Below are 26,254 nucleotides of genomic sequence, written 5' to 3'. Positions count from 1 at the left end.
GATATAATTGAAGAATTGTACACGTACCCGGCTACTTTCAACACACTTTCCTGCACTGATACTTTTCCCTCCATTTTTCTATTTTTTTTTTTTTTTTTTTTTTGCTGGAAGTTCCGTCAATACCCGCCAACCTTTAAGAGACATCATGCAGCCAGGCCTTTCGGCTTGTGGCCACACCGTCCTGAATGCAACTGATCTCGTCAGATCTCGGAAGTTGGACGGGGCAGGGTCTGGTCAGTACTTGGATGGGAGACCTCCTAGAAATACCAGGTGCTGCAAGCTTTTTACGTCTCCTGGGTAACTTCATCGTAGCTCTTAATACTCTCTCTCTGTCTGGAGGAGATATAATTGAAGTATTGTACACGTATCCAGCTACTGTCAACACCCTTTGCTGCACTGATATTTTTCCATCCATTTTTCTTTTTTCTTTTTTTCTTTTTATTTTTTGCCTGGAAGTTCCGTCAATACCCGCCAACCTTTAAGAGACATCATGCAGCCAGGCCTTTCGGCTTGTGGCCACACCGTCCTGAATGCGCCCGATCTCGTCAGATCTCGGAAACTAAACGGGGCAGGGCCTGGTCAGTACTTGGATGGGAGACCTCCTAGAAATACCAGGTGCTGCAAGCTTTTTACGTCTCCTGGGTAACTTCATCGTAGCTCTTAATACTCTCTTTCTGTCTCCAGGAGATATAATTGAAGAATTGTACACGTACCCGGCTACTTTCAACACCCTTTCCTGCACTGATATTTTTCCCTCCATTTTTCTATTTTTTTTTTTTTTTTTTTTTGCTGGAAGTTCCGTCAATACCCGCCAACCTTTAAGAGACATCATGCAGCCAGGCCTTTCGGCTTGTGGCCACACTGTCCTGAACGCGCCCGATCTCGTCAGATCTCGGAAGCTAAACGGGGCAGGACCTGGTCAGTACATGAATGTGAGACCTCCTGGAAGTACCTGGTGCTGCTAGCTTTTACGTCTCCTGGGTAACTTTATCGTAGCTCTTAATACTCTCTATCTGTCTGGAGGAGATATAATTGAAGTATTGTACACGTACCCAGCTACTGTCAACACCCTTTGCTGCACTGATATTTTTCCATCCATTTTTCTTTTTTTTTTTTTTTTTTTTTTTTTCTTTTTGCTGGAAGTTCCGTCAATACCCGCCAACCTTTAAGAGACATCATGCAGCCAGGCCTCTTGGCTTGCGGCCACACCGTCCTGAATGCGCCCGATCGCGTAAGATCTCGGAAGCTAAACGGGGCAGGACCTGGTCAGTACTTGGATGGGAGACCTCCTGGAAATACCTGGTGCTGCAAGCTTTTACGTCTCCTGGGTAACTTTATCGTAGCTCTTAATTCTCTCTTTCTGTCTGGAGGAGATTTAATTGAAGAATTGTACACGTACCCAGCTACTGTCAACACCCTTTGCTGCACTGATATTTTTCCATCCATTTTTCTTTTTTTTTTTTTTTTTTTTTTGCTGGAAATTCCGTCAATACCCGCCAGCCTTTAAGAGACATCATGCAGCCAGACATCTCGGCTTGCGGCCACAACGTCCTGAACTCGCCCGATCTTGTCAGATCTCGGAAGCTAAACGGGGCAGGACCTGGTCAGTACTTAAATGTGAGTCCTCCTGGAAATACCAGGTGCTGCCAGCTTTTTACGTCTCCTGGGGAACTTCATCGTAGCTCTTAATTCTCTCTTTCTGTCTGGAGAAGATATAATTGAAGAATTGTACACGTACCCGGCTACTTTCAACACCCTATGCTGCACTTGTATTTTTCCCTCTATTTTTCTTTTTTTTTTTTGCTGGCAGTTCCGTCAATACCCGCCAGCCTTTAAGAGACATCATGCAGCCAGGCGTCTCGGCTTGCGGCCACACCATCCTGAACGCGCCCGATCTCGTCAGATCTCGGAAGCTAAACGGGTCAAGACCTGGTCAGTACATGAGTGTGAGACCTCCTGGAAATACCTGGTGCTGCAAGCTTCTACGTCTCCTGGGTAACTTTATCGTAGCTCTTAATACTCTCTATCTGCCTGGAGGAGATATAATTGAAGTATTGTACACGTACCCAGCTACTGTCAACACCCTTTGCTGCACTGATATTTTTCCATCCATTTTTTTTTTTTTTTTTTTTTTTCCCTGGAAGTTCCGTCAATACCCGCCAACCTTTAAGAGACATCATGCAGCCAGGCCATTCGGCTTGTGGCCACACCGTCCTGAATGCGCCCGATATCGTCAGATCTCGGAAGCTAAACGGGGCAGGGCCTGGTCAGTACTTGGATGGGAGACCTCCTAGAAATACCAGGTGCTGCAAGCTGTTTACGTCTCCTGGGTAACTTCATCGTAGCTCTTAATACTCTCTATCTGTCTGGAGGAGATATAATTGAAGTATTGTACACGTACCCAGCTACTGTCAACACCCTTTGCTGCACTGATATTTTTCCATCCATTTTTCTTTTTTTTTTTTTTTTTTTTGCTGGAAGTTCCGTCAATACCCGCCAACCTTTAAGAGACATCATGCAGCCAGGCCTCTCGGCTTGCGGCCACACCGTCCTGAATGCGCCCGATCTCGTCAGATCTCGGAAGCTGAACGGGGCAGACCTGGTCAGTACATGAATGTGAGACCTCCTGGAAATACCTGGTGCTGCAAGCTTTTACGTCTCCTAGGTAACTTTATCGTAGCTCTTAATACTCTCTATCTGTCTGGAGGAGATATAATTGAAGTATTGTACACGTACCCAGCTACTGTCAACATCCTTTGCTGCACTGATATTTTTCCATCCATTTTTCTTTTTTTTTTTTTTTTTTTTTTTTTTGCTGGAAGTTCCGTCAATACCCGCCAACCTTTAAGAGACATCATGCAGCCAGGCCTCTCGGCTTGCGGCCACACCGTCCTGAACGCGCCCGATCTTGTAAGATCTCGGAAGCTAAACGGGGCAGGACCTGGTCAGTACTTGGATGGGAGACCTCCTGGAAATACCTGGTGCTGCAAGCTTTTACGTCTCCTGGGTAACTTTATCGTAGCTCTTAATTCTCTCTTTCTGTCTGGAGGAGATATAATTGAAGAATTGTACACGTACCCGGCTGCTTTCAACACCCTTTGCTGAACTGATATTTTTCCCTCCATTTTTCTATTTTTTTTTTTTTTTTTTTTTGCTGGAAGTTCCGTCAATACTTGCCAGCCTTTAAGAGACATCATGCAGCCAGGCCTCTTGGCTTGCGGCCACACCGTCCTGAACGCGCCTGATCTCATCATATATCGGAAGCTAAACGGGGCAGGGCCTGGTCAGTACTTGGATGGCTGACCTCCTAGAAATACCAGGTGCTGCAAGCTTTTTACGTCTCCTGGGTAACTTCATCGTAGCTCTTAATACTCTCTTTCTGTCTGGAGGAGATATAATTGAAGAATTGTACACGTACCCGGCTACTTTCAAAACCCATTACTGCACTGATATTTTTCCCTCCATTTTTCTTTTTCTTTTTTTTTTTTTTTTTTTTTTGCTGGAAGTTCCATCAATACCCGCCAGCCATTAAGAGACATCATGCAGCCAGGCCTCTCGGCTTGCGGCCACACCGTCCTGAACGCGCCCGATCTCGTCAGATCTCGGAATTTAAACGGGGCAGGGCCTGGTCAGTACTCTTATGGGTTACCTTCTGGAAATACGAGGTGCTGCAAACTTTTTACGTCTCCTGGGTAACTTCATCGTAGCTCTTAATTCTCTCTTTCTGTCTGGAGGAGATATAATTGAAGAATTGTACATGTACCCGGCTACTTTCAACAGCCTTTGCTGCACTGATATTTTTCCCTCCATTTTTCTTTTTTTTTTTTTTTTTTTTGCTGGAAGTTCCGTCAATACCCGCCAGCCTTTAAGAGACATCATGCAGCCAGGCCTCTTGGCTTGCGGCCACATTGTCCTGAACGCGCCTGATCTCGTTAGATCTCGGAAGCTAAACGGGGCAGGGCCTGATCAGTACTTGGATGGGAGACCTCCTAGAAATACCAGGTGCTGCAAGCTTTTTACGTCTCCTGGGTAACTTCATCGTAGCTCTTAATACTCTCTTTCTGTCTCCAGGAGATATAATTGAAGAATTGTACACGTACCCGGCTACTTTCAACACCCTTTCCTGCACTGATATTTTTCCCTCCATTTTTCTATTTTTTTTTTTTTTTTTTTGCTGGAAATTCCGTCAATACCCGCCAGCCTTTAAGAGACATCATGCAGCCAGGCGTCTCGGCTTGCGGCCACGACATCCTGAACTCGCCCGATCTCGTCAGATCTTGGAAGCTAAACGGGGCAGGACCTGGTCGGTACATGAATGTGAGACCTCCTGGAAATACCTGGTGCTGCAAGCTTTTACGTCTCCTGGGTAACTTTATCGTAGCTCTTAATACTCTCTATCTGTCTGGAGGAGATATAATTGAAGTATTGTACACGTACCCAGCTACTGTCAACACCCTTTGCTGCACTGATATTTTTCCATCCATTTTTCTTTTTTTTTTTTTTTTTTGCTGGAAGTTCCGTCAATACCCGCCAACCTTTAAGAGACATCATGCAGCCAGGCCTCTCGGCTTGCGGCCACACCGTCCTGAATGCGCCCGATCTCGTCAGATCACGGAAGCTAAACGGGGCAGGGCCTGGTCAGTACTTGGATGGGAGACCTCCTAGAAATACCAGGTGCTGCAAGCCTTTTACGTCTCCTGGGTAACTTCATCGTAGCTCTTAATACTCTCTATCTGTCTCCAGGAGATATAATTGAAGAATTGTACACGTACTAGGCTACTTTCAACACCCTTTGCTGCACTGGTATATTTCCCTCTATTTTTCGTTTTTTTTTTTGCTGGCAGTTCCGTCAATACCCGCCAGCCTTTAAGAGACATCATGCAGCCAGGCATCTCGGCTTGCGGCCACATTGTCCTGAACGCGCCTGATCTCGTTAGATCTCGGAAGCTGAACGGGGCAGGGCCTGATCAGTACTTGGATGGGAGACCTCCTAGAAATACCAGGTGCTGCAAGCTTTTTACGTCTCCTGGGTAACTTCATCGTAGCTCTTAATACTCTCTTTCTGTCTCCAGGAGATATAATTGAAGAATTGTACACGTACCCGGCTACTTTCAACACCCTTTCCTGCACTGATATTTTTCCCTCCATTTTTCTATTTTTTTTTTTTTTTTTTTGCTGGAAATTCCGTCAATACCCGCCAGCCTTTAAGAGACATCATGCAGCCAGGCGTCTCGGCTTGCGGCCACGACATCCTGAACTCGCCCGATCTCGTCAGATCTTGGAAGCTAAACGGGGCAGGACCTGGTCGGTACATGAATGTGAGACCTCCTGGAAATACCTGGTGCTGCAAGCTTTTACGTCTCCTGGGTAACTTTATCGTAGCTCTTAATACTCTCTATCTGTCTGGAGGAGATATAATTGAAGTATTGTACACGTACCCAGCTACTGTCAACACCCTTTGCTGCACTGATATTTTTCCATCCATTTTTTTTTTTTTTTTTTTTTTTTGCTGGAAGTTCCGTCAATACCCGCCAACCTTTAAGAGACATCATGCAGCCAGGCATCTCGGCTTGCGGCCACACCGTCCTGAATGCGCCCGATCTCGTCAGATCTCGGAAGCTAAACGGGGCAGGGCCTGGTCAGTACTTGGATGGGAGACCTCCTAGAAATACCAGGTGCTGCAAGCCTTTTACGTCTCCTGGGTAACTTCATCGTAGCTCTTAATACTCTCTATCTGTCTCCAGGAGATATAATTGAAGAATTGTACACGTACTAGGCTACTTTCAACACCCTTTGCTGCACTGGTATATTTCCCTCTATTTTTCGTTTTTTTTTTTGCTGGCAGTTCCGTCAATACCCGCCAGCCTTTAAGAGACATCATGCAGCCAGGCATCTCGGCTTGCGGCCACACCATCCTGAACGCGCCCGATCTCGTCAGATCTCGGAAGCTGAACGGGGCAGGACCTGGTCAGTACATGAATGTGAGACCTCCTGGAAATACCTGGTGCTGCAAGCTTTTACGTCTCCTGGGTAACTTTATCGTAGCTCTTAATACTCTCTATCTGTCTGGAGGAGATATAATTGAAGTATTGTACACGTACCCAGCTACTGTCAACATCCTTTGCTGCACTGATATTTTTCCATCCATTTTTCTTTTTTTTTTTTTTTTTTTTTTTTTTGCTGGAAGTTCCGTCAATACCCGCCAACCTTTAAGAGACATCATGCAGCCAGGCCTCTCGGCTTGCGGCCACACCGTCCTGAACGTGCCTGATCTCGTTAGATCTCGGAAGCTAAACGGGGCAGGGCCTGATCAGTACTTGGATGGGAGACCTCCAGGAAATACCTGGTGCTGCAAGCTTTTTACGTCTCCTGGGAAACTTCATCGTAGCTCTTAATACTCTCTATCTGTCTGGAGGTGTTATAATTGAGAAATTCTACACGTACCCGGCTACTTTCATCAGCCTTTGCTGCACTGGTATTTTTCCCTCTATTTTTTTTTTTTATTTTTGCTGGCAGTTCCGTCAATACCCGCCAGCCTTTAAGAGACATCATGCAGCCAGGCGTCTCGGCTTGCGGCCACACCATCCTGAACGCGCCCGATCTCGTCAGATCTCGGAAGCTAAACGGGGCAGGACCTGGTCAGTACTTGAATGTGAGACCTCCTGGAAATACCTGGTGCTGCAAGCTTTTACGTCTCCTGGGTAACTTTATCGTAGCTCTTAATACTCTCTATCTGTCTGGAGGAGATATAATTGAAGTATTGTACACGTACCCAGCTACTGTCAACACCCTTTGCTGCACTGATATTTTTCCATCCATTTTTCTTTTTTTTTTTTTTTTTTGCTGGAAGTTCCGTCAATACCCGCCAACCTTTAAGAGACATCATGCAGCCAGGCCTCTCGGCTTGCGGCCACACCGTCCTGAATGCGCCCGATCTCGTCAGATCACGGAAGCTAAACGGGGCAGGGCCTGGTCAGTACTTGGATGGGAGACCTCCTAGAAATACCAGGTGCTGCAAGCCTTTTACGTCTCCTGGGTAACTTCATCGTAGCTCTTAATACTCTCTATCTGTCTCCAGGAGATATAATTGAAGAATTGTACACGTACTAGGCTACTTTCAACACCCTTTGCTGCACTGGTATATTTCCCTCTATTTTTCGTTTTTTTTTTTGCTGGCAGTTCCGTCAATACCCGCCAGCCTTTAAGAGACATCATGCAGCCAGGCATCTCGGCTTGCGGCCACATTGTCCTGAACGCGCCTGATCTCGTTAGATCTCGGAAGCTGAACGGGGCAGGGCCTGATCAGTACTTGGATGGGAGACCTCCTAGAAATACCAGGTGCTGCAAGCTTTTTACGTCTCCTGGGTAACTTCATCGTAGCTCTTAATACTCTCTTTCTGTCTCCAGGAGATATAATTGAAGAATTGTACACGTACCCGGCTACTTTCAACACCCTTTCCTGCACTGATATTTTTCCCTCCATTTTTCTATTTTTTTTTTTTTTTTTTTGCTGGAAATTCCGTCAATACCCGCCAGCCTTTAAGAGACATCATGCAGCCAGGCGTCTCGGCTTGCGGCCACGACATCCTGAACTCGCCCGATCTCGTCAGATCTTGGAAGCTAAACGGGGCAGGACCTGGTCGGTACATGAATGTGAGACCTCCTGGAAATACCTGGTGCTGCAAGCTTTTACGTCTCCTGGGTAACTTTATCGTAGCTCTTAATACTCTCTATCTGTCTGGAGGAGATATAATTGAAGTATTGTACACGTACCCAGCTACTGTCAACACCCTTTGCTGCACTGATATTTTTCCATCCATTTTTTTTTTTTTTTTTTTTTTTTGCTGGAAGTTCCGTCAATACCCGCCAACCTTTAAGAGACATCATGCAGCCAGGCATCTCGGCTTGCGGCCACACCGTCCTGAATGCGCCCGATCTCGTCAGATCTCGGAAGCTAAACGGGGCAGGGCCTGGTCAGTACTTGGATGGGAGACCTCCTAGAAATACCAGGTGCTGCAAGCCTTTTACGTCTCCTGGGTAACTTCATCGTAGCTCTTAATACTCTCTATCTGTCTCCAGGAGATATAATTGAAGAATTGTACACGTACTAGGCTACTTTCAACACCCTTTGCTGCACTGGTATATTTCCCTCTATTTTTCGTTTTTTTTTTTGCTGGCAGTTCCGTCAATACCCGCCAGCCTTTAAGAGACATCATGCAGCCAGGCATCTCGGCTTGCGGCCACACCATCCTGAACGCGCCCGATCTCGTCAGATCTCGGAAGCTGAACGGGGCAGGACCTGGTCAGTACATGAATGTGAGACCTCCTGGAAATACCTGGTGCTGCAAGCTTTTACGTCTCCTGGGTAACTTTATCGTAGCTCTTAATACTCTCTATCTGTCTGGAGGAGATATAATTGAAGTATTGTACACGTACCCAGCTACTGTCAACATCCTTTGCTGCACTGATATTTTTCCATCCATTTTTCTTTTTTTTTTTTTTTTTTTTTTTTTTGCTGGAAGTTCCGTCAATACCCGCCAACCTTTAAGAGACATCATGCAGCCAGGCCTCTCGGCTTGCGGCCACACCGTCCTGAACGTGCCTGATCTCGTTAGATCTCGGAAGCTAAACGGGGCAGGGCCTGATCAGTACTTGGATGGGAGACCTCCAGGAAATACCTGGTGCTGCAAGCTTTTTACGTCTCCTGGGAAACTTCATCGTAGCTCTTAATACTCTCTATCTGTCTGGAGGTGTTATAATTGAGAAATTCTACACGTACCCGGCTACTTTCATCAGCCTTTGCTGCACTGGTATTTTTCCCTCTATTTTTTTTTTTTATTTTTGCTGGCAGTTCCGTCAATACCCGCCAGCCTTTAAGAGACATCATGCAGCCAGGCGTCTCGGCTTGCGGCCACACCATCCTGAACGCGCCCGATCTCGTCAGATCTCGGAAGCTAAACGGGGCAGGACCTGGTCAGTACTTGAATGTGAGACCTCCTGGAAATACCTGGTGCTGCAAGCTTTTACGTCTCCTGGGTAACTTCATCGTAGCTCTTAATACTCTCTTTCTGTCTGGAGGAGATATAATTCAAGTATTGTACACGTACCCGGCTACTTTCAACACCCTTTGCTGCACTGGTATTTCTCCCTCCATTTCTCTTTTTTTTTTTGCTGGCAGTTCCGTCAATACCCGCCAGCCTTTAAGAGACATCATGCAGCCAGGCATCTCGGCTTGCGGCCACACCGTCCTGAACGCGCCCGATCTCGTAAGATCTCGGAAACTGAGTGGGGCAGGGCCTGGTCAGTACTTGGATGGGAGACCTCCTGGAAATACCAGGTGCTGCAAGCTTTTTACGTCTGCTGGGTAAGTTTATCGTAGCTCTTAATACTCTCTTTCTGTCTGGAGGAGATATAATTGAAGTATTGTACACGTACCCGGCTACTTTCAACACCCATTGCTGCACTGATATTTTTCCCTCCATTTTTCTTTTTCTTTATTATTTTTTCTGGAAGTTCCGTCAATATCCGCCAGCCTTTAAGAGACATCATGCAACCTGGCCTCTCGGCTTGCGGACACACAGTCCTGAACAAACCCGATCTCGGAAGATCTCGGAAACTAAACGGGGCAGGACCTGGTCAGTACTTGGATGGGAGATCTTCTGGAAATACCAGGTGCTGCCAACTTTTTACGTCTCCTGGGAAACTTCATCGTAGCTCTTAATACTCTCTTTCTGTCTGGAGAATATATAATTGAAGAATTGTACACGTACCCGGCTACTTTCAAAACCCTTTGCTGCACTGGTATTTTTCCCTCTATTTTTCTTTTTTTTTTTTGCTGGCAGTTCCGTTGATACCCGCCAGCCTTTAAGAGACATCATGCAGCCAGGCCTCTTGGCTTGAGGCCACACCGTCCTGAAGACGCAAGATCTCGTCAGATCTCGGAAGAAAAACTGGGCAGGGCCTGGTCAGTAATTGGATGGGTGACCTCCTGGAAATACCAGGTGCTGCAAGCTTTTTACATCTCCTGGGTAACTTCAGCGTAGCTCTTAATACTCTCATTCAGTCTGGAGGAGATATAATTGAAGTATTGTACACGTACCCGGCTACTTTCAACACCCATTGCTGCACTGATATTTTTCCCTCCATTTTTCTTTTTCTTTATTATTTTTTCTGGAAGTTCCGTCAATATCCGCCAGCCTTTAAGAGACATCATGCAACCAGGCCTCTCGGCTTGCGGACACACAGTCCTGAACGAGCCCGATCTCGGAAGATCTCGGAAACTAAACGGGGCAGGACCTGGTCAGTACTTGTATGGGAGATCTTCTGGAAATACCAGGTGCTGCCAACTTTTTACGTCTCCTGGGAAACTTCATCGTAGCTCTTAATACTCTCTTTCTGTCTGGAGAATATATAATTGAAGAATTGTACACGTACCCGGCTACTTTCAAAACCCTGTCCTGCACTGATATTTTTCCCTCCATTTTTCTATTTATTTATTTTTTATTTTTTGCTGGAAGTTCCGTCAATACCCGCCAGCCTTTAAGAGACATCATGCAGCCAGACATCTCGGCTTGCGGCCACACCGTCCTGAACGCGCCCGATCTCGTCAGATCTCGGAAGCTAAACGGGGCAGGACCTGGTCAGTACTTGAATGTGAGACCTCCTGGTAATACCTGGTGCTGCAAGCTTTTACGTCTCCTGGGTAACTTTATCGTAGCTCTTAATACTCTCTATCTGTCTGGAGGAGATATAATTGAAGAATTGTACACGTACCCGGCTACCTTCAACACGCTTTGCTGCACTGATATTTTTCCCTCCATTTTTCTTTTTTCTTTTGTTTTTTGCTGGAAGTTCCATCAATACCCTCCAGCCTTTAAGAGACATCATGCAGCCAGGCCTCTTGGCTTGAGGCCACACCGTCCTGAAGACGCAAGATCTCGTCAGATCTCGGAAGCTAAACGGGGCAGGGCCTGGTCAGTACTTGGATGGCTGACCTCCTAGAAATACCAGGTGCTGCAAGCTTTTTACGTCTCCTGGGTAACTTCATCGTAGCTCTTAATACTCTCTTTCTGTCTCCAGGAGATATAATTGAAGAATTGTACACGTACCCGGCTACTTTCAACACCCTTTCCTGCACTGATATTTTTCCCTCCATTTTTCTATTTTTTTTTTTTGCTGGAAATTCCGTCAATACCCGCCAGCCTTTAAGAGACATCATGCAGCCAGGCGTCTCGGCTTGCGGCCACGACATCCTGAACTCGCCCGATCTCGTCAGATCTTGGAAGCTAAACGGGGCAGGACCTGGTCGGTATATGAATGTGAGACCTCCTGGAAATACCTGTTGCTGCAAGCTTTTACGTCTCCTGGGTAACTTTATCGTAGCTCTTAATACTCTCTATCTGTCTGGAGGAGATATAATTGAAGTATTGTACACGTACCCAGCTACTGTCAACACCCTTTGCTGCACTGATATTTTTCCATCCATTTTTCTTTTTTTTTTTTTTTTTTGCTGGAAGTTCCGTCAATACCCGCCAACCTTTAAGAGACATCATGCAGCCAGGCCTCTCGGCTTGCGGCCACACCGTCCTGAATGCGCCCGATCTCGTCAGATCTCGGAAGCTAAACGGGGCAGGGCCTGGTCAGTACTTGGATGGGAGACCTCCTAGAAATACCAGGTGCTGCAAGCATTTTACGTCTCCTGGGTAACTTCATCGTAGCTCTTAATACTCTCTATCTGTCTCCAGGAGATATAATTGAAGAATTGTACACGTACTAGGCTACTTTCAACACCCTTTGCTGCACTGGTATATTTCCCTCTATTTTTCGTTTTTTTTTTTGCTGGCAGTTCCGTCAATACCCGCCAGCCTTTAAGAGACATCATGCAGCCAGGCATCTTGGCTTGCGGCCACACCATCCTGAACGCGCCCAATCTCGTCAGATCTCGGAAGCTGAACGGGGCAGGACCTGGTCAGTACATGAATGTGAGACCTCCTGGAAATACCTGGTGCTGCAAGCTTTTACGTCTCCTGGGTAACTTTATCGTAGCTCTTAATACTCTCTATCTGTCTGGAGGAGATATAATTGAAGTATTGTACACGTATCCAGCTACTGTCAACATCCTTTGCTGCACTGATATTTTTCCATCCATTTTTCTTTTTTTTTTTTTTTTTTTTTTTTTTTTTGCTTGAAGTTCCGTCAATACCCGCCAACCTTTAAGAGACATCATGCAGCCAGGCCTCTCGGCTTGCGGCCACACCGTCCTGAACGCGCCTGATCTCATCATATCTCGGAAGCTAAACGGGGCAGGGCCTGGTCAGTACTTGGATGGCTGACCTCCTAGAAATACCAGGTGCTGCAAGCTTTTTACGTCTCCTGGGTAACTTTATCGTAGCTCTTAATACTCTCTTTCAGTCTGCAGGAGATATAATTGAAGAATTGTACACGTACCCGGCTACTTTCAACACCCTTTCCTGCACTGATATTTTTCCCTCCATTTTTCTATTTTTTTTTTTTTTTTTTTGCTGGAAGTTCCGTCAATACCCGCCAACCTTTAAGAGACATCATGCAGCCAGGCCTTTCGGCTTGTGGCCACACCGTCCTGAATGCGCCCGATCTCGTCAGATCTCGGAAGCTAAACGGGGCAGGGCCTGGTCAGTACTTGGATGGGAGACCTCCTAGAAATACCAGGTGCTGCAAGCTTTTTACGTCTCCTGGGTAACTTCATCGTAGCTCTTAATACTCTCTTTCTGTCTCCAGGAGATATAATTGAAGAATTGTACACGTACCCGGCTACTTTCAACACCCTTTCCTGTACTGATATTTTTCCCTCCATTTTTCTATTTTTTTTTTTTTTTTTTTTTGCTGGAAATTCCGTCAATACCCGCCAGCCTTTAAGAGACATCATGCAGCCAGGCATCTCGGCTTGCGGCCACACCATCCTGAACGCGCCCGATCTCGTCAGATCTCGGAAGCTAAACGGGGCAGGACCTGGTCAGTACATGAATGTGATACCTCCTGGAAATACCTGGTGCTGCAAGCTTTTACGTCTCCTGGGTAACTTTATCGTAGCTCTTAATACTCTCTATCTGTCTGGAGGAGATATAATTGAAGTATTGTACACGCACCCAGCTACTGTCAACACCATTTGCTGCACTGATATTTTTCCATTCATTTTTCTTTTTTTTTTTTTTTTTTTTGCTGGAAGTTCCGTCAATACCCGCCAACCTTTAAGAGACATCATGCAGCGAGGCCTCTTGGCTTGCGGCCACACCGTCCTGAATGCGCCCGATCTCGTCAGATCTCGGAAGCTAAACGGGGCAGGGCCTGGTCAGTACTTGGATGGGAGACCTCCTAGAAATACCAGGTGCTGCAAGCTTTTTACGTCTCCTGGGTAACTTCATCGTAGCTCTTAATACTCTCTTTCTGTCTCCAGGAGATATAATTGAAGAATTGTACACGTACCCGGCTACTTTCAACACCCTTTGCTGCACTGGTATATTTCCCTCTATTTTTCTTTTTTTTTTTGCTGGCAGTTCCGTCAATACCCGCCAGCCTTTAAGAGACATCATGTAGCCAGACATCTCGGCTTGCGGCCACACCGTCCTGAACGCGCCCGATCTCGTCAGATCTCGGAAGCTAAACGGGGCAGGACCTGGTCAGTACTTGAATGTGAGACCTCCTGGAAATACCTGGTGCTGCAAGCTTTTACGTCTCCTGGGTAACTTTATCGTAGCTCTTAATACTCTCTATCTGTCTGGAGGAGATATAATTGAAGTATTGTACACGTTCTCGGCTACTTTCAACACCCATTGCTGCACTGATATTTTTCCCTCCATTTTTCTTTTTTTTTTTTTTTTGCTGGAAGTTCTGTCAATACCCGCCAACCTTTAAGAGACATCATGCAGCCAGACATCTCGGCTTGCGGCCACACCATCCTGAACGCGCCCGATCTCGTCAGATCTCGGAAGCTAAACGGGGCAGGACCTGGTCAGTACTTGGATGGGAGATCTTCTGGAAATACCAGGTGCTGCCAACTTTTTACGTCTCCTGGGAAACTTCATCGTAGCTCTTAATACTCTCTTTCTGTCTGGAGAATATATAATTGAAGAATTGTACACGTACCCGGCTACTTTCAAAACCCTTTGCTGCACTGGTATTTTTCCCTCTATTTTTCTTTTTTTTTTTTGCTGGCAGTTCCGTTGATACCCGCCAGCCTTTAAGAGACATCATGCAGCCAGGCCTCTTGGCTTGAGGCCACACCGTCCTGAAGACGCAAGATCTCGTCAGATCTCGGAAGAAAAACTGGGCAGGGCCTGGTCAGTAATTGGATGGGTGACCTCCTGGAAATACCAGGTGCTGCAAGCTTTTTACATCTCCTGGGTAACTTCAGCGTAGCTCTTAATACTCTCATTCAGTCTGGAGGAGATATAATTGAAGTATTGTACACGTACCCGGCTACTTTCAACACCCATTGCTGCACTGATATTTTTCCCTCCATTTTTCTTTTTCTTTATTATTTTTTCTGGAAGTTCCGTCAATATCCGCCAGCCTTTAAGAGACATCATGCAACCAGGCCTCTCGGCTTGCGGACACACAGTCCTGAACGAGCCCGATCTCGGAAGATCTCGGAAACTAAACGGGGCAGGACCTGGTCAGTACTTGTATGGGAGATCTTCTGGAAATACCAGGTGCTGCCAACTTTTTACGTCTCCTGGGAAACTTCATCGTAGCTCTTAATACTCTCTTTCTGTCTGGAGAATATATAATTGAAGAATTGTACACGTACCCGGCTACTTTCAAAACCCTGTCCTGCACTGATATTTTTCCCTCCATTTTTCTATTTATTTATTTTTTATTTTTTGCTGGAAGTTCCGTCAATACCCGCCAGCCTTTAAGAGACATCATGCAGCCAGACATCTCGGCTTGCGGCCACACCGTCCTGAACGCGCCCGATCTCGACAGATCTCGGAAGCTAAACGGGGCAGGACCTGGTCAGTACTTGAATGTGAGACCTCCTGGTAATACCTGGTGCTGCAAGCTTTTACGTCTCCTGGGTAACTTTATCGTAGCTCTTAATACTCTCTATCTGTCTGGAGGAGATATAATTGAAGAATTGTACACGTACCCGGCTACCTTCAACACGCTTTGCTGCACTGATATTTTTCCCTCCATTTTTCTTTTTTCTTTTGTTTTTTGCTGGAAGTTCCATCAATACCCTCCAGCCTTTAAGAGACATCATGCAGCCAGGCCTCTTGGCTTGAGGCCACACCGTCCTGAAGACGCAAGATCTCGTCAGATCTCGGAAGCTAAACGGGGCAGGGCCTGGTCAGTACTTGGATGGCTGACCTCCTAGAAATACCAGGTGCTGCAAGCTTTTTACGTCTCCTGGGTAACTTCATCGTAGCTCTTAATACTCTCTTTCTGTCTCCAGGAGATATAATTGAAGAATTGTACACGTACCCGGCTACTTTCAACACCCTTTCCTGCACTGATATTTTTCCCTCCATTTTTCTATTTTTTTTTTTTGCTGGAAATTCCGTCAATACCCGCCAGCCTTTAAGAGACATCATGCAGCCAGGCGTCTCGGCTTGCGGCCACGACATCCTGAACTCGCCCGATCTCGTCAGATCTTGGAAGCTAAACGGGGCAGGACCTGGTCGGTACATGAATGTGAGACCTCCTGGAAATACCTGTTGCTGCAAGCTTTTACGTCTCCTGGGTAACTTTATCGTAGCTCTTAATACTCTCTATCTGTCTGGAGGAGATATAATTGAAGTATTGTACACGTACCCAGCTACTGTCAACACCCTTTGCTGCACTGATATTTTTCCATCCATTTTTCTTTTTTTTTTTTTTTTTTGCTGGAAGTTCCGTCAATACCCGCCAACCTTTAAGAGACATCATGCAGCCAGGCCTCTCGGCTTGCGGCCACACCGTCCTGAATGCGCCCGATCTCGTCAGATCTCGGAAGCTAAACGGGGCAGGGCCTGGTCAGTACTTGGATGGGAGACCTCCTAGAAATACCAGGTGCTGCAAGCATTTTACGTCTCCTGGGTAACTTCATCGTAGCTCTTAATACTCTCTATCTGTCTCCAGGAGATATAATTGAAGAATTGTACACGTACTAGGCTACTTTCAACACCCTTTGCTGCACTGGTATATTTCCCTCTATTTTTCGTTTTTTTTTTTGCTGGCAGTTCCGTCAATACCCGCCAGCCTTTAAGAGACATCATGCAGCCAGGCATCTTGGCTTGCGGCCACACCATCCTGAACGCGCCCAATCTCGTCAGATCTCGGAAGCTGAACGGGGCAGGACCTGGTCAGTACATGAATGTGAGACCTCCTGGAAATACCTGGTGCTGCAAGCTTTTACGTCTCCTGGGTAACTTTATCGTAGCTCTTAATACTCTCTATCTGTCTGGAGGAGATATAATTGAAGTATTGTACACGTATCCAGCTACTGTCAACATCCTTTGCTGCACTGATATTTTTCCATCCATTTTTCTTTTTTTTTTTTTTTTTTTTTTTTTTTTTGCTTGAAGTTCCGTCAATACCCGCCAACCTTTAAGAGACATCATGCAGCCAGGCCTCTCGGCTTGCGGCCACACCGTCCTGAACGCGCCTGATCTCATCATATCTCGGAAGCTAAACGGGGCAGGGCCTGGTCAGTACTTGGATGGCTGACCTCCTAGAAATACCAGGTGCTGCAAGCTTTTTACGTCTCCTGGGTAACTTTATCGTAGCTCTTAATACTCTCTTTCAGTCTGCAGGAGATATAATTGAAGAATTGTACACGTACCCGGCTACTTTCAACACCCTTTCCTGCACTGATATTTTTCCCTCCATTTTTCTATTTTTTTTTTTTTTTTTTTGCTGGAAGTTCCGTCAATACCCGCCAACCTTTAAGAGACATCATGCAGCCAGGCCTTTCGGCTTGTGGCCACACCGTCCTGAATGCGCCCGATCTCGTCAGATCTCGGAAGCTAAACGGGGCAGGGCCTGGTCAGTACTTGGATGGGAGACCTCCTAGAAATACCAGGTGCTGCAAGCTTTTTACGTCTCCTGGGTAACTTCATCGTAGCTCTTAATACTCTCTTTCTGTCTCCAGGAGATATAATTGAAGAATTGTACACGTACCCGGCTACTTTCAACACCCTTTCCTGTACTGATATTTTTCCCTCCATTTTTCTATTTTTTTTTTTTTTTTTTTTTGCTGGAAATTCCGTCAATACCCGCCAGCCTTTAAGAGACATCATGCAGCCAGGCATCTCGGCTTGCGGCCACACCATCCTGAACGCGCCCGATCTCGTCAGATCTCGGAAGCTAAACGGGGCAGGACCTGGTCAGTACATGAATGTGATACCTCCTGGAAATACCTGGTGCTGCAAGCTTTTACGTCTCCTGGGTAACTTTATCGTAGCTCTTAATACTCTCTATCTGTCTGGAGGAGATATAATTGAAGTATTGTACACGCACCCAGCTACTGTCAACACCATTTGCTGCACTGATATTTTTCCATTCATTTTTCTTTTTTTTTTTTTTTTTTTGCTGGAAGTTCCGTCAATACCCGCCAACCTTTAAGAGACATCATGCAGCGAGGCCTCTTGGCTTGCGGCCACACCGTCCTGAATGCGGCCGATCTCGTCAGATCTCGGAAGCTAAACGGGGCAGGGCCTGGTCAGTACTTGGATGGGAGACCTCCTAGAAATACCAGGTGCTGCAAGCTTTTTACGTCTCCTGGGTAACTTCATCGTAGCTCTTAATACTCTCTTTCTGTCTCCAGGAGATATAATTGAAGAATTGTACACGTACCCGGCTACTTTCAACACCCTTTGCTGCACTGGTATATTTCCCTCTATTTTTCTTTTTTTTTTTGCTGGCAGTTCCGTCAATACCCGCCAGCCTTTAAGAGACATCATGTAGCCAGACATCTCGGCTTGCGGCCACACCGTCCTGAACGCGCCCGATCTCGTCAGATCTCGGAAGCTAAACGGGGCAGGACCTGGTCAGTACTTGAATGTGAGACCTCCTGGAAATACCTGGTGCTGCAAGCTTTTACGTCTCCTGGGTAACTTCATCGTAGCTCTTAATACTCTCTATCTGTCTGGAGGAGATATAATTGAAGTATTGTACACGTTCTCGGCTACTTTCAACACCCATTGCTGCACTGATATTTTTCCCTCCATTTTTCTTTTTTTTTTTTTTTTGCTGGAAGTTCTGTCAATACCCGCCAACCTTTAAGAGACATCATGCAGCCAGACATCTCGGCTTGCGGCCACACCATCCTGAACGCGCCCGATCTCGTCAGATCTCGGAAGCTAAACGGGGCAGGACCTGGTCAGTACATGAATGTGAGACCTCCTGGAAATACCTGGTGCTGCTAGCTTTTACGTCTCCTGGGTAACTTTATCATAGCTCTTAATACTCTCTATCTGTCTGGAGGAGATATAATTGAAGTATTGTACACGTATCCAGCTACTGTCAACACCCTTTGCTGCACTGATATTTTTCCATCCATTTTTCTTTTTTTTTTTTTTTTGCTGGAAGTTCCGTCAATACCCGCCAACCTTTAAGAGACATCATGCAGCCAGGCCTCTCGGCTTGCGGCCACACCGTCCTGAACGCGCCCGAATTCGTAAGATCTCAGAAGCTAAACGGGGCAGGACCTGGTCAGTACTTGGATGGGAGACCTCCTGGAAATACCTGGTGCTGCAAGCTTTTACGTCTCCTGGGTAACTTTATCGTAGCTCTTAATTCTCTCTTTCTGTCTGGAGGAGATATAATTGAAGAATTGTACACGTACCCAGCTACTGTCAACACCCTTTGCTGCACTGATATTTTTCCCTCCATTTTCCATTTTTTTTTTTTTTTTTTTTTTTTTTTTGCTGGAAGTTCCGTCAATACCCGCCAGCCTTTAAGAGACATCATGCAGCCAGGCCTCTTGGCTTGTGGCCACATTGTCCTGAACGCGCCTGATCTCGTCAGATCTCGGAAGCTAAACGGGGCAGGGCCTGATCAGTACTTGGATGGGAGACCTCCAGGAAATACCTGGTGCTGCAAGCTTTTTACGTCTCCTGGGTAACTTCATCGTAGCTCTTAATACTCTCTATCTGTCTGGAGGTGTTATAATTGAGGAATTGTACACGTACCCAGCTACTGTCAACACCCTTTGCTGCACTGATATTTTTCCATCCATTTTTCTTTTTTCTTTTTTTCTTTTTTTTTTTTGCTGGAAGTTCCGTCAATACCCGCCAACCTTTAAGAGACATCATGCAGCCAGGCCTTTCGGCTTGTGGCCACACCGTCCTGAATGCGCCCGATCTCGTCAGATCTCGGAAGCTAAACGGGGCAGGGCCTGGTCAGTACTTGGATGGGAGACCTCCTAGAAATACCAGGTGCTGCAAGCTTTTTACGTCTCCTGGGTAACTTCATCGTAGCTCTTAATACTCTCTTTCTGTCTCCAGGAGATATAATTGAAGAATTGTACACGTACCCGGCTACTTTCAACACCCTTTGCTGCACTGGTATATTTCCCTCTATTTTTCTTTTTTTTTTTTTGCTGGCAGTTCCGTCAATACCCGCCAGCCTTTAAGAGACATCATGCAGCCAGGCATCTCGGCTTGCGGCCACACCATCCTGAACGCGCCCGATCTCGTCAGATCTCGTCAGATCTCGGAAGCTAAACGGGGCAGGACCTGGTCAGTACATGAATGTGAGACCTTCTGGAAATACCTGGTGCTGCTAGCTTTTACGTCTCCTGGGTAACTTTATCGTAGCTCTTAATACTCTCTATCTGTCTGGAGGAGATATAATTGAAGTATTGTACACGTATCCAGCTACTGTCAACACCCTTTGCTGCACTGATATTTTTCCATCCATTTTTCTTTTTTTTTTTTGCTGGAAGTTCCGTCAATACCCGCCAACCTTTAAGAGACATCATGCAGCCAGGCCTCTCGGCTTGCGGCCACACCGTCCTGAACGCGCCCGATCTTGTCAGATCTCGGAAGCTAAACGGGGCAGGACCTGGTCAGTACTTAAATGTGAGACCTCCTGGAAATACCAGGTGCTGCCAGCTTTTTACGTCTCCTGGGGAACTTCATCGTAGCTCTTAATACTCTCTTTCTGTCTCCAGGAGATATAATTGAAGAATTGTACACGTACCCAGCTACTTTCAACACCCTTTCCTGAACTGATATTTTTCCCTCCATTTTTCTTTTTTTTTTTTTTTTTTTTTGCTGGAAATTCCGTCAATACCCGCCAGCCTTTAAGAGACATCATGCAGCCAGACATCTTGGCTTGCGGCCACACCATCCTGAACGCGCCCGATCTCGTCAGATCTCGGAAGCTAAACGGGGCAGGACCTGGTCAGTACATGAATGTGAGACCTCCTGGAAATACCTGGTGCTGCTAGCTTTTACGTCTCCTGGGTAACTTTATCATAGCTCTTAATACTCTCTATCTGTCTGGAGGAGATATAATTGAAGTATTGTACACGTATCCAGCTACTGTCAACACCCTTTGCTGCACTGATATTTTTCCATCCATTTTTCTTTTTTATTTTTTTTTTTTATTTTTTTTTTGCTGGAAGTTCCGTCAATACCCGCCAACCTTTAAGAGACATCATGCAGCCAGGCCTCTCGGCTTGCGGCCACACCGTCCTGAACGCGCCCGAATTCGTAAGATCTCGGAAGCTAAACGGGGCAGGACCTGGTCAGTACTTGGATGGGAGACCTCCTGGAAATACCTGGTGCTGCAAGCTTTTACGTCTCCTGGGTAACTTTATCGTAGCTCTTAATTCTCTCTTTCTGTCTGGAGGAGATATAATTGAAGAATTGTACACGTACCCAGCTACTGTCAACACCCTTTGCTGCACTGATATTTTTCCCTCCATTTTTCTCTTTTTTTTTTTTTTTTTTAGCTGGAAATTCCGTCAATACCCGCCAGCCTTTAAGAGACATCATGCAGCCAGACATCTCGGCTTGCGGCCACACCGTCCTGAACGCGCCCGATCTTGTCAGATCTCGGAAGCTAAACGGGGCAGGACCTGGTCAGTACTTAAATGTGAGACCTCCTGGAAATACCAGGTGCTGCCAGCTTTTTACGTCTCCTGGGGAACTTCATCGTAGCTCTTAATACTCTCTTTCTGTCTGGAGAAGATATAATTGAAGAATTGTACACGTACCCGGCTACTTTCAACACCCTTTGCTGCACTGGTATTTTTCCCTCTATTTTTCTTTTTTATTTTCGCTGGCAGTTCCGTCAATACCCGCCAGCCTTTAAGAGACATCATGCAGCCAGGCATCTTGGCTTGCGGCCACACCATCCTGAACGCGCCCGATCTCGTCAGATCTCGGAAGCTAAACGGGGCAGGGCCTGGTCAGTACTTGGATGGGAGACCTCCTAGAAATACCAGGTGCTGCAAGCTTTTTACGTCTCCTGGGTAACTTCATCGTAGCTCTTAATACTCTCTTTCTGTCTCCAGGAGATATAATTGAAGAATTGTACACGTACCCAGCTACTTTCAACACCCTTTCCTGAACTGATATTTTTCCCTCCATTTTTCTTTTTTTTTTTTTTTTTTTTTGCTGGAAATTCCGTCAATACCCGCCAGCCTTTAAGAGACATCATGCAGCCAGACATCTTGGCTTGCGGCCACACCGTCCTGAACGCGCCCGATCTTGTCAGATCTTGGAAGCTAAACGGGGCAAGGCCTGGTCAGTACTTGGATGGGTGTCCTCCTGGAAATACCAGGTGCTGCAAGCTTTTTACGTCTCCTGGGTAACTTCATCGTAGCTCTTAATACTCTCTTTCAGTCTGGAGGAGATATAATTGAAGAATTGTACACGTACCTGGCTACTTTCAACACCCTTTGCTGCACTGATATTTTTACCACCATTTCTCTTTTTTTTTATTTGCTGGATGTTCCGTCAAAACCCGCCAACCATTAAGAGACATCATGCAGCCAGGCCTCTTGGCTTGCAGCCACACCGTCCTGAACGCCCCCGATCTCATCAGATCTTGGAATTTAAACGGGGCAGGGCCTGGTCAGTACTTGGATGGGTGACCTCCAGGAAATGCCAGGTGCTGCAAGCTTTTTACGTCTCCTGGGTAACTTCATCATAGCTCTTAATACTCTCTTTCTGTCCGGAGGAGATATAATTGAAGAATTGTACAAGTACCCGGCTACTTTCAACACCCTTTGCTGCACTGGTATTTTTCCCTCTATTTTTCTTTTTTATTTTCGCTGGCAGTTCCGTCAATACCCGCCAGCCTTTAAGAGACATCATGCAGCCAGGCATCTCGGCTTGCGGCCACACCATCCTGAACGCGCCCGATCTCGTCAGATCTCGGAAGCTAAATGGGGCAGGGCCTGGTCAGTACTTGGATGGGAGACCTCCTAGAAATACCAGGTGCTGCAAGCTTTTTACGTCTCCTGGGTAACTTCATCGTAGCTCTTAATACTCTCTTTCTGTCTCCAGGAGATATAATTGAAGAATTGTACACGTACCCAGCTACTTTCAACACCCTTTCCTGAACTGATATTTTTCCCTCCATTTTTCTTTTTTTTTTTTTTTTTTTTTGCTGGAAATTCCGTCAATACCCGCCAGCCTTTAAGAGACATCATGCAGCCAGACATCTTGGCTTGCGGCCACACCGTCCTGAACGCGCCCGATCTTGTCAGATTTTGGAAGCTAAACGGGGCAAGGCCTGGTCAGTACTTGGATGGGTGTCCTCCTGGAAATACCAGGTGCTGCAAGCTTTTTACGTCTCCTGGGTAACTTCATCGTAGCTCTTAATACTCTCTTTCAGTCTGGAGGAGATATAATTGAAGAATTGTACACGTACCTGGCTACTTTCAACACCCTTTGCTGCACTGATATTTTTACCACCATTTCTCTTTTTTTTTATTTGCTGGATGTTCCGTCAAAACCCGCCAACCATTAAGAGACATCATGCAGCCAGGCCTCTTGGCTTGCAGCCACACCGTCCTGAACGCCCCCGATCTCATCAGATCTTGGAATTTAAACGGGGCAGGGCCTGGTCAGTACTTGGATGGGTGACCTCCAGGAAATGCCAGGTGCTGCAAGCTTTTTACGTCTCCTGGGTAACTTCATCATAGCTCTTAATACTCTCTTTCTGTCCGGAGGAGATATAATTGAAGAATTGTACACGTACCCGGCTACTTTCAAAACCCATTACTGCACTGATATTTTCCCCTCCATTTTTCTTTTTCTTTCTTTTTTTTTTTTTTTTTTTGCTGCAAGTTCTGTCAATACCCGCCAGCCATTAAGAGACATCATGCAGCCAGGCCTCTCGGCTTGCGGCCACACCGTCCTGAACGCCCCCGATCTCGTCAGATCTCGGAATTTAAACGGGGCAGGGCCTGATCAGTACTTGGATTGGAGACCTCCAGGAAATACCTGGTGCTGCAAGCTTTTTACGTCTCCTGGGAAACTTCATCGTAGCTCTTAATACTCTCTATCTGTCTGGAGGTGTTATAATTGAGGAATTGTACATGTACCCGGCTACTTTCAACAGCCTTTGCTGCACTGGTATTTTTCCCTCTATTTTTCTTTTTTTTTTTGCTGGCAGTTCCGTCAATACCCGCCAGCCTTTAAGAGACATCATGCAGCCAGGCGTCTCGGCTTGCGGCCACACCATCCTGAACGCGCCCGATCTCGTCAGATCTCGGAAGCTAAACGGGGCAGGACCTGGTCAGTACTTGAATGTGAGACCTCCTGGAAATACCTGGTGCTGCAAGCTTTTACGTCTCCTGGGTAACTTTATCGTAGCTCTTAATACTCTCTATCTGTCTGGAAGAGATATAATTGAAGTATTGCACACGTACCCAGCTACTGTCAACACCCTTTGCTGCACTGATATTTTTCCATCCATTTTTCTTTTTTTTTTTTTTTGCTGGAAGTTCCGTCAATACCCGCCAACCTTTAAGAGACATCATGCAGCCAGGCCTTTCGGCTTGTGGCCACACCGTCCTGAATGCGCCCGATCTCGTCAGATCTCGGAAGCTAAACGGGGCAGGGCCTGGTCAGTACTTGGATGGGAGACCTCCTAGAAAAACCAGGTGCCGCAAGCTTTTTACGTCACCTGAGTAACTTCATCGTAACTCTTAATACTCTCTTTCTGTCTGGAGGAGATATAATTCAAGTATTGTACACGTACCCGGCTACTTTCAACACCCTTTGCTGCACTGGTATTTTTCCCTCTATTTTTCTTTTTTTTTTTTGCTGGCAGTTCCGTCAATACCCGCCAGCCTTTAAGAGACATCATGCAGCCAGGCATCTCGGCTTGCGGCCACACCATCCTGAACGCGCCCGATCTCGTCAGATCTCGGAAACTGAATGGGGCAGGACCTGGTCAGTACTTGATTGTGAGACCTCCTGGAAATACCTAGTGCTGCAAGCTTTTACGTCTCCTGGGTAACTTTATCGTTGCTCTTTATACTCTCTATCTGTCTGGAGGAGATATAATTGAATTATTGTACACGTACCCGTCTACTTTCAACACCCTTTGCTGCACTGATATTTTTCCCTCCATTTTTCTTTTTCTTTTTATTTTTTTATTTTTTTTTGCTGGAAGTTCCGTCAATACCCGCCAGCCATTAAGAGACATCATGCAGCCAGGCCTCTTGGCTTGCGGCCACACCATCCTGAACGCGCCCGATCTCGTCAGATCTCGGAAGCTAAACGGGGCAGGACCTGGTCAGTACTTGGATGGGAGACCTCCTAGAAATACCAGGTGCTGCAAGCTTTTTACGTCTCCTGGGTAACTTCATCGTAGCTCTTAATACTCTCTTTCAGTATGTAGGAGATATTATTGAAGAATTGTACACGTACCCGGCTACTTTCAAAACCATTTGCTACACTGATATTTTTCCCTCCATTTTTCTTTTTTCTTTTTTTTTTTGCTGGAAGTTCCGTCAATACCCGCCAACCTTTAAGAGACATCATGCAGCCAGGCCTTTTGGCTTGTGGCCACACCGTCCTGAATGCGCCCGATCTCGTCAGATCTCGGAAGCTAAACGGGGCAGGGCCTGGTCAGTACTTGGATGGGAGACCTCCTAGAAATACCAGGTGCTGCAAGCTTTTTACGTCTCCTGGGTAACTTCATCGTAGCTCTTTATACTCTCTTTCTGTCTCCAGGAGATATAATTGAAGAATTGTACACGTACCCGGCTACTTTCAACACCCTTTCCTGAACTGATATTTTTCCCTCCATTTTTCTTTTTTTTTTTTTTTTTTTGCTGGAAATTCCGTCAATACCCGCCAGCCTTTAAGAGACATCATGCAGCCAGACATCTCGGCTTGCGGCCACACCGTCCTGAACGCGCCCGATCTTGTCAGATCTTGGAAGCTAAACGGGGCAAGGCCTGGTCAGTACTTGGATGGGTGTCGTCCTGGAAATACCAGGTGCTGCAAGCTTTTTACGTCTCCTGGGTAACTTCATCGTAGCTCTTAATACTCTCTTTCAGTCTGGAGGAGATATAATTGAAGAATTGTACACGTACCTGGCTACTTTCAACACCCTTTGCTGCACTGATATTTTTACCACCATTTCTCTTTTTTTTTATTTGCTGGATGTTCCGTCAAAACCCGCCAACCATTAAGAGACATCATGCAGCCAGGCCTCTTGGCTTGCAGCCACACCGTCCTGAACGCCCCCGATCTCATCAGATCTTGGAATTTAAACGGGGCAGGGCCTGGTCAGTACTTGGATGGGAGACCTCCTAGAAATACCAGGTGCTGCAAGCTTTTTACGTCTCCTGGGTAACTTCATCGTAGCTCTTAATACTCTCTTTCTGTCTCCAGGAGATATAATTGAAGAATTGTACACGTACCCGGCTACTTTCAACACCCTTTGCTGCACTGGTATATTTCCCTCTATTTTTCTTTTTTTTTTTTGCTGGCAGTTCCGTCAATACCCGCCAGCCTTTAAGAGACATCATGCAGCCAGGCATCTCGGCTTGCGGCCACACCATCCTGAACGCGCCCGATCTCGTCAGATCTCGGAAGCTAAACGGGGCAGGACCTGGTCAGTACATGAATGTGAGACCTCCTGGAAATACCTGGTGCTGCTAGCTTTTACGTCTCCTGGGTAACTTTATCGTAGCTCTTAATACTCTCTATCTGTCTGGAGGAGATATAATTGAAGTATTGTACACGTATCCAGCTACTGTCAACACCCTTTGCTGCACTGATATTTTTCCATCCATTTTTCTTTTTTTTTTTTTTTTTTT

The 26,254-nt window shown here is 46.3% G+C and overlaps 19 non-coding genes and 54 pseudogenes across 19 annotated transcripts; all 73 read left to right on the top strand.

Annotated features, from left to right (window-relative positions):
• The first annotated feature begins 163 nt into the window (after positions 1–163).
• On the top strand, positions 164–282 carry LOC136731283 (uncharacterized; annotated as a pseudogene).
• Positions 283–508: 226 nt separating this feature from the next.
• LOC136731711 (5S ribosomal RNA) lies at positions 509–627 on the top strand. The gene has a single exon (XR_010809699.1). It is a non-coding gene; the product is annotated as a 5S ribosomal RNA (ribosomal RNA).
• Positions 628–848: 221 nt separating this feature from the next.
• Positions 849–967, top strand: LOC136731337 (uncharacterized; annotated as a pseudogene).
• A 228-nt stretch (positions 968–1,195) lies between these two features.
• LOC136731642 (5S ribosomal RNA) lies at positions 1,196–1,314 on the top strand. The gene has a single exon (XR_010809633.1). It is a non-coding gene; the product is annotated as a 5S ribosomal RNA (ribosomal RNA).
• A 219-nt stretch (positions 1,315–1,533) lies between these two features.
• On the top strand, positions 1,534–1,652 carry LOC136731512 (uncharacterized; annotated as a pseudogene).
• A 210-nt stretch (positions 1,653–1,862) lies between these two features.
• Positions 1,863–1,981, top strand: LOC136731246 (uncharacterized; annotated as a pseudogene).
• A 215-nt stretch (positions 1,982–2,196) lies between these two features.
• LOC136731840 (uncharacterized) lies at positions 2,197–2,315 on the top strand (annotated as a pseudogene).
• A 218-nt stretch (positions 2,316–2,533) lies between these two features.
• Positions 2,534–2,651, top strand: LOC136731492 (uncharacterized; annotated as a pseudogene).
• Positions 2,652–2,874: 223 nt separating this feature from the next.
• Positions 2,875–2,993, top strand: LOC136731726 (5S ribosomal RNA). The gene has a single exon (XR_010809713.1). It is a non-coding gene; the product is annotated as a 5S ribosomal RNA (ribosomal RNA).
• A 220-nt stretch (positions 2,994–3,213) lies between these two features.
• Positions 3,214–3,332, top strand: LOC136731200 (uncharacterized; annotated as a pseudogene).
• Positions 3,333–3,558: 226 nt separating this feature from the next.
• On the top strand, positions 3,559–3,677 carry LOC136731234 (uncharacterized; annotated as a pseudogene).
• A 218-nt stretch (positions 3,678–3,895) lies between these two features.
• LOC136731923 (uncharacterized) lies at positions 3,896–4,014 on the top strand (annotated as a pseudogene).
• A 219-nt stretch (positions 4,015–4,233) lies between these two features.
• On the top strand, positions 4,234–4,352 carry LOC136731542 (uncharacterized; annotated as a pseudogene).
• A 215-nt stretch (positions 4,353–4,567) lies between these two features.
• LOC136731684 (5S ribosomal RNA) lies at positions 4,568–4,686 on the top strand. Its single transcript, XR_010809673.1, has one exon. It is a non-coding gene; the product is annotated as a 5S ribosomal RNA (ribosomal RNA).
• Positions 4,687–4,896: 210 nt separating this feature from the next.
• On the top strand, positions 4,897–5,015 carry LOC136731161 (uncharacterized; annotated as a pseudogene).
• A 219-nt stretch (positions 5,016–5,234) lies between these two features.
• Positions 5,235–5,353, top strand: LOC136731541 (uncharacterized; annotated as a pseudogene).
• A 215-nt stretch (positions 5,354–5,568) lies between these two features.
• LOC136731633 (5S ribosomal RNA) lies at positions 5,569–5,687 on the top strand. The gene has a single exon (XR_010809625.1). It is a non-coding gene; the product is annotated as a 5S ribosomal RNA (ribosomal RNA).
• Positions 5,688–5,897: 210 nt separating this feature from the next.
• LOC136731213 (uncharacterized) lies at positions 5,898–6,016 on the top strand (annotated as a pseudogene).
• Positions 6,017–6,239: 223 nt separating this feature from the next.
• LOC136731763 (uncharacterized) lies at positions 6,240–6,358 on the top strand (annotated as a pseudogene).
• A 210-nt stretch (positions 6,359–6,568) lies between these two features.
• LOC136731798 (uncharacterized) lies at positions 6,569–6,687 on the top strand (annotated as a pseudogene).
• Positions 6,688–6,902: 215 nt separating this feature from the next.
• Positions 6,903–7,021, top strand: LOC136731683 (5S ribosomal RNA). The gene has a single exon (XR_010809672.1). It is a non-coding gene; the product is annotated as a 5S ribosomal RNA (ribosomal RNA).
• A 210-nt stretch (positions 7,022–7,231) lies between these two features.
• On the top strand, positions 7,232–7,350 carry LOC136731160 (uncharacterized; annotated as a pseudogene).
• A 219-nt stretch (positions 7,351–7,569) lies between these two features.
• On the top strand, positions 7,570–7,688 carry LOC136731540 (uncharacterized; annotated as a pseudogene).
• A 215-nt stretch (positions 7,689–7,903) lies between these two features.
• LOC136731622 (5S ribosomal RNA) lies at positions 7,904–8,022 on the top strand. The gene has a single exon (XR_010809614.1). It is a non-coding gene; the product is annotated as a 5S ribosomal RNA (ribosomal RNA).
• A 210-nt stretch (positions 8,023–8,232) lies between these two features.
• On the top strand, positions 8,233–8,351 carry LOC136731212 (uncharacterized; annotated as a pseudogene).
• Positions 8,352–8,574: 223 nt separating this feature from the next.
• Positions 8,575–8,693, top strand: LOC136731761 (uncharacterized; annotated as a pseudogene).
• A 210-nt stretch (positions 8,694–8,903) lies between these two features.
• LOC136731797 (uncharacterized) lies at positions 8,904–9,022 on the top strand (annotated as a pseudogene).
• Positions 9,023–9,230: 208 nt separating this feature from the next.
• LOC136731938 (uncharacterized) lies at positions 9,231–9,349 on the top strand (annotated as a pseudogene).
• Positions 9,350–9,894: 545 nt separating this feature from the next.
• LOC136731318 (uncharacterized) lies at positions 9,895–10,013 on the top strand (annotated as a pseudogene).
• Positions 10,014–10,569: 556 nt separating this feature from the next.
• On the top strand, positions 10,570–10,688 carry LOC136731905 (uncharacterized; annotated as a pseudogene).
• Positions 10,689–10,903: 215 nt separating this feature from the next.
• Positions 10,904–11,022, top strand: LOC136731308 (uncharacterized; annotated as a pseudogene).
• Positions 11,023–11,568: 546 nt separating this feature from the next.
• Positions 11,569–11,687, top strand: LOC136732004 (5S ribosomal RNA). Its single transcript, XR_010809743.1, has one exon. It is a non-coding gene; the product is annotated as a 5S ribosomal RNA (ribosomal RNA).
• A 210-nt stretch (positions 11,688–11,897) lies between these two features.
• Positions 11,898–12,016, top strand: LOC136731371 (uncharacterized; annotated as a pseudogene).
• Positions 12,017–12,242: 226 nt separating this feature from the next.
• On the top strand, positions 12,243–12,361 carry LOC136731989 (uncharacterized; annotated as a pseudogene).
• Positions 12,362–12,580: 219 nt separating this feature from the next.
• Positions 12,581–12,699, top strand: LOC136731407 (5S ribosomal RNA). The gene has a single exon (XR_010809543.1). It is a non-coding gene; the product is annotated as a 5S ribosomal RNA (ribosomal RNA).
• A 221-nt stretch (positions 12,700–12,920) lies between these two features.
• LOC136731102 (uncharacterized) lies at positions 12,921–13,039 on the top strand (annotated as a pseudogene).
• Positions 13,040–13,256: 217 nt separating this feature from the next.
• Positions 13,257–13,375, top strand: LOC136731819 (5S ribosomal RNA). Its single transcript, XR_010809725.1, has one exon. It is a non-coding gene; the product is annotated as a 5S ribosomal RNA (ribosomal RNA).
• A 209-nt stretch (positions 13,376–13,584) lies between these two features.
• Positions 13,585–13,703, top strand: LOC136731838 (uncharacterized; annotated as a pseudogene).
• A 213-nt stretch (positions 13,704–13,916) lies between these two features.
• LOC136731940 (uncharacterized) lies at positions 13,917–14,035 on the top strand (annotated as a pseudogene).
• Positions 14,036–14,245: 210 nt separating this feature from the next.
• On the top strand, positions 14,246–14,364 carry LOC136731317 (uncharacterized; annotated as a pseudogene).
• A 556-nt stretch (positions 14,365–14,920) lies between these two features.
• On the top strand, positions 14,921–15,039 carry LOC136732032 (uncharacterized; annotated as a pseudogene).
• A 215-nt stretch (positions 15,040–15,254) lies between these two features.
• LOC136731307 (uncharacterized) lies at positions 15,255–15,373 on the top strand (annotated as a pseudogene).
• Positions 15,374–15,919: 546 nt separating this feature from the next.
• LOC136731992 (5S ribosomal RNA) lies at positions 15,920–16,038 on the top strand. Its single transcript, XR_010809741.1, has one exon. It is a non-coding gene; the product is annotated as a 5S ribosomal RNA (ribosomal RNA).
• Positions 16,039–16,248: 210 nt separating this feature from the next.
• Positions 16,249–16,367, top strand: LOC136731370 (uncharacterized; annotated as a pseudogene).
• A 226-nt stretch (positions 16,368–16,593) lies between these two features.
• On the top strand, positions 16,594–16,712 carry LOC136731988 (uncharacterized; annotated as a pseudogene).
• Positions 16,713–16,931: 219 nt separating this feature from the next.
• On the top strand, positions 16,932–17,050 carry LOC136731396 (5S ribosomal RNA). Its single transcript, XR_010809542.1, has one exon. It is a non-coding gene; the product is annotated as a 5S ribosomal RNA (ribosomal RNA).
• A 221-nt stretch (positions 17,051–17,271) lies between these two features.
• Positions 17,272–17,390, top strand: LOC136731101 (uncharacterized; annotated as a pseudogene).
• Positions 17,391–17,606: 216 nt separating this feature from the next.
• On the top strand, positions 17,607–17,725 carry LOC136731667 (5S ribosomal RNA). The gene has a single exon (XR_010809657.1). It is a non-coding gene; the product is annotated as a 5S ribosomal RNA (ribosomal RNA).
• Positions 17,726–17,934: 209 nt separating this feature from the next.
• On the top strand, positions 17,935–18,053 carry LOC136731837 (uncharacterized; annotated as a pseudogene).
• A 213-nt stretch (positions 18,054–18,266) lies between these two features.
• Positions 18,267–18,385, top strand: LOC136731142 (uncharacterized; annotated as a pseudogene).
• A 213-nt stretch (positions 18,386–18,598) lies between these two features.
• Positions 18,599–18,717, top strand: LOC136732017 (uncharacterized; annotated as a pseudogene).
• A 226-nt stretch (positions 18,718–18,943) lies between these two features.
• On the top strand, positions 18,944–19,062 carry LOC136731944 (uncharacterized; annotated as a pseudogene).
• Positions 19,063–19,287: 225 nt separating this feature from the next.
• On the top strand, positions 19,288–19,406 carry LOC136731383 (5S ribosomal RNA). Its single transcript, XR_010809540.1, has one exon. It is a non-coding gene; the product is annotated as a 5S ribosomal RNA (ribosomal RNA).
• A 211-nt stretch (positions 19,407–19,617) lies between these two features.
• Positions 19,618–19,746, top strand: LOC136731468 (uncharacterized; annotated as a pseudogene).
• Positions 19,747–19,955: 209 nt separating this feature from the next.
• Positions 19,956–20,074, top strand: LOC136731195 (uncharacterized; annotated as a pseudogene).
• A 219-nt stretch (positions 20,075–20,293) lies between these two features.
• LOC136731141 (uncharacterized) lies at positions 20,294–20,412 on the top strand (annotated as a pseudogene).
• Positions 20,413–20,639: 227 nt separating this feature from the next.
• On the top strand, positions 20,640–20,758 carry LOC136731848 (uncharacterized; annotated as a pseudogene).
• Positions 20,759–20,976: 218 nt separating this feature from the next.
• On the top strand, positions 20,977–21,095 carry LOC136731194 (uncharacterized; annotated as a pseudogene).
• A 210-nt stretch (positions 21,096–21,305) lies between these two features.
• LOC136731866 (5S ribosomal RNA) lies at positions 21,306–21,424 on the top strand. The gene has a single exon (XR_010809729.1). It is a non-coding gene; the product is annotated as a 5S ribosomal RNA (ribosomal RNA).
• Positions 21,425–21,643: 219 nt separating this feature from the next.
• Positions 21,644–21,762, top strand: LOC136731961 (uncharacterized; annotated as a pseudogene).
• A 211-nt stretch (positions 21,763–21,973) lies between these two features.
• LOC136731877 (uncharacterized) lies at positions 21,974–22,092 on the top strand (annotated as a pseudogene).
• A 210-nt stretch (positions 22,093–22,302) lies between these two features.
• Positions 22,303–22,421, top strand: LOC136731608 (5S ribosomal RNA). The gene has a single exon (XR_010809601.1). It is a non-coding gene; the product is annotated as a 5S ribosomal RNA (ribosomal RNA).
• Positions 22,422–22,640: 219 nt separating this feature from the next.
• LOC136731153 (uncharacterized) lies at positions 22,641–22,759 on the top strand (annotated as a pseudogene).
• A 211-nt stretch (positions 22,760–22,970) lies between these two features.
• LOC136731876 (uncharacterized) lies at positions 22,971–23,089 on the top strand (annotated as a pseudogene).
• Positions 23,090–23,316: 227 nt separating this feature from the next.
• On the top strand, positions 23,317–23,435 carry LOC136732018 (uncharacterized; annotated as a pseudogene).
• A 209-nt stretch (positions 23,436–23,644) lies between these two features.
• LOC136731795 (uncharacterized) lies at positions 23,645–23,763 on the top strand (annotated as a pseudogene).
• A 212-nt stretch (positions 23,764–23,975) lies between these two features.
• On the top strand, positions 23,976–24,094 carry LOC136731128 (5S ribosomal RNA). The gene has a single exon (XR_010809515.1). It is a non-coding gene; the product is annotated as a 5S ribosomal RNA (ribosomal RNA).
• A 210-nt stretch (positions 24,095–24,304) lies between these two features.
• On the top strand, positions 24,305–24,423 carry LOC136731481 (uncharacterized; annotated as a pseudogene).
• A 226-nt stretch (positions 24,424–24,649) lies between these two features.
• LOC136731595 (5S ribosomal RNA) lies at positions 24,650–24,768 on the top strand. The gene has a single exon (XR_010809588.1). It is a non-coding gene; the product is annotated as a 5S ribosomal RNA (ribosomal RNA).
• Positions 24,769–24,984: 216 nt separating this feature from the next.
• On the top strand, positions 24,985–25,103 carry LOC136731372 (5S ribosomal RNA). The gene has a single exon (XR_010809539.1). It is a non-coding gene; the product is annotated as a 5S ribosomal RNA (ribosomal RNA).
• Positions 25,104–25,320: 217 nt separating this feature from the next.
• Positions 25,321–25,439, top strand: LOC136731229 (uncharacterized; annotated as a pseudogene).
• Positions 25,440–25,650: 211 nt separating this feature from the next.
• On the top strand, positions 25,651–25,769 carry LOC136731849 (uncharacterized; annotated as a pseudogene).
• A 210-nt stretch (positions 25,770–25,979) lies between these two features.
• Positions 25,980–26,098, top strand: LOC136731140 (uncharacterized; annotated as a pseudogene).
• Positions 26,099–26,254: the final 156 nt, after the last annotated feature.

The sequence above is a fragment of the Amia ocellicauda genome, unplaced genomic scaffold (genome assembly GCF_036373705.1).
Source record: "Amia ocellicauda isolate fAmiCal2 unplaced genomic scaffold, fAmiCal2.hap1 HAP1_SCAFFOLD_33, whole genome shotgun sequence".
NCBI classification, from domain to species: domain Eukaryota; kingdom Metazoa; phylum Chordata; class Actinopteri; order Amiiformes; family Amiidae; genus Amia; species Amia ocellicauda.
This window is presented reverse-complemented; position numbering and strand designations above follow the sequence as displayed.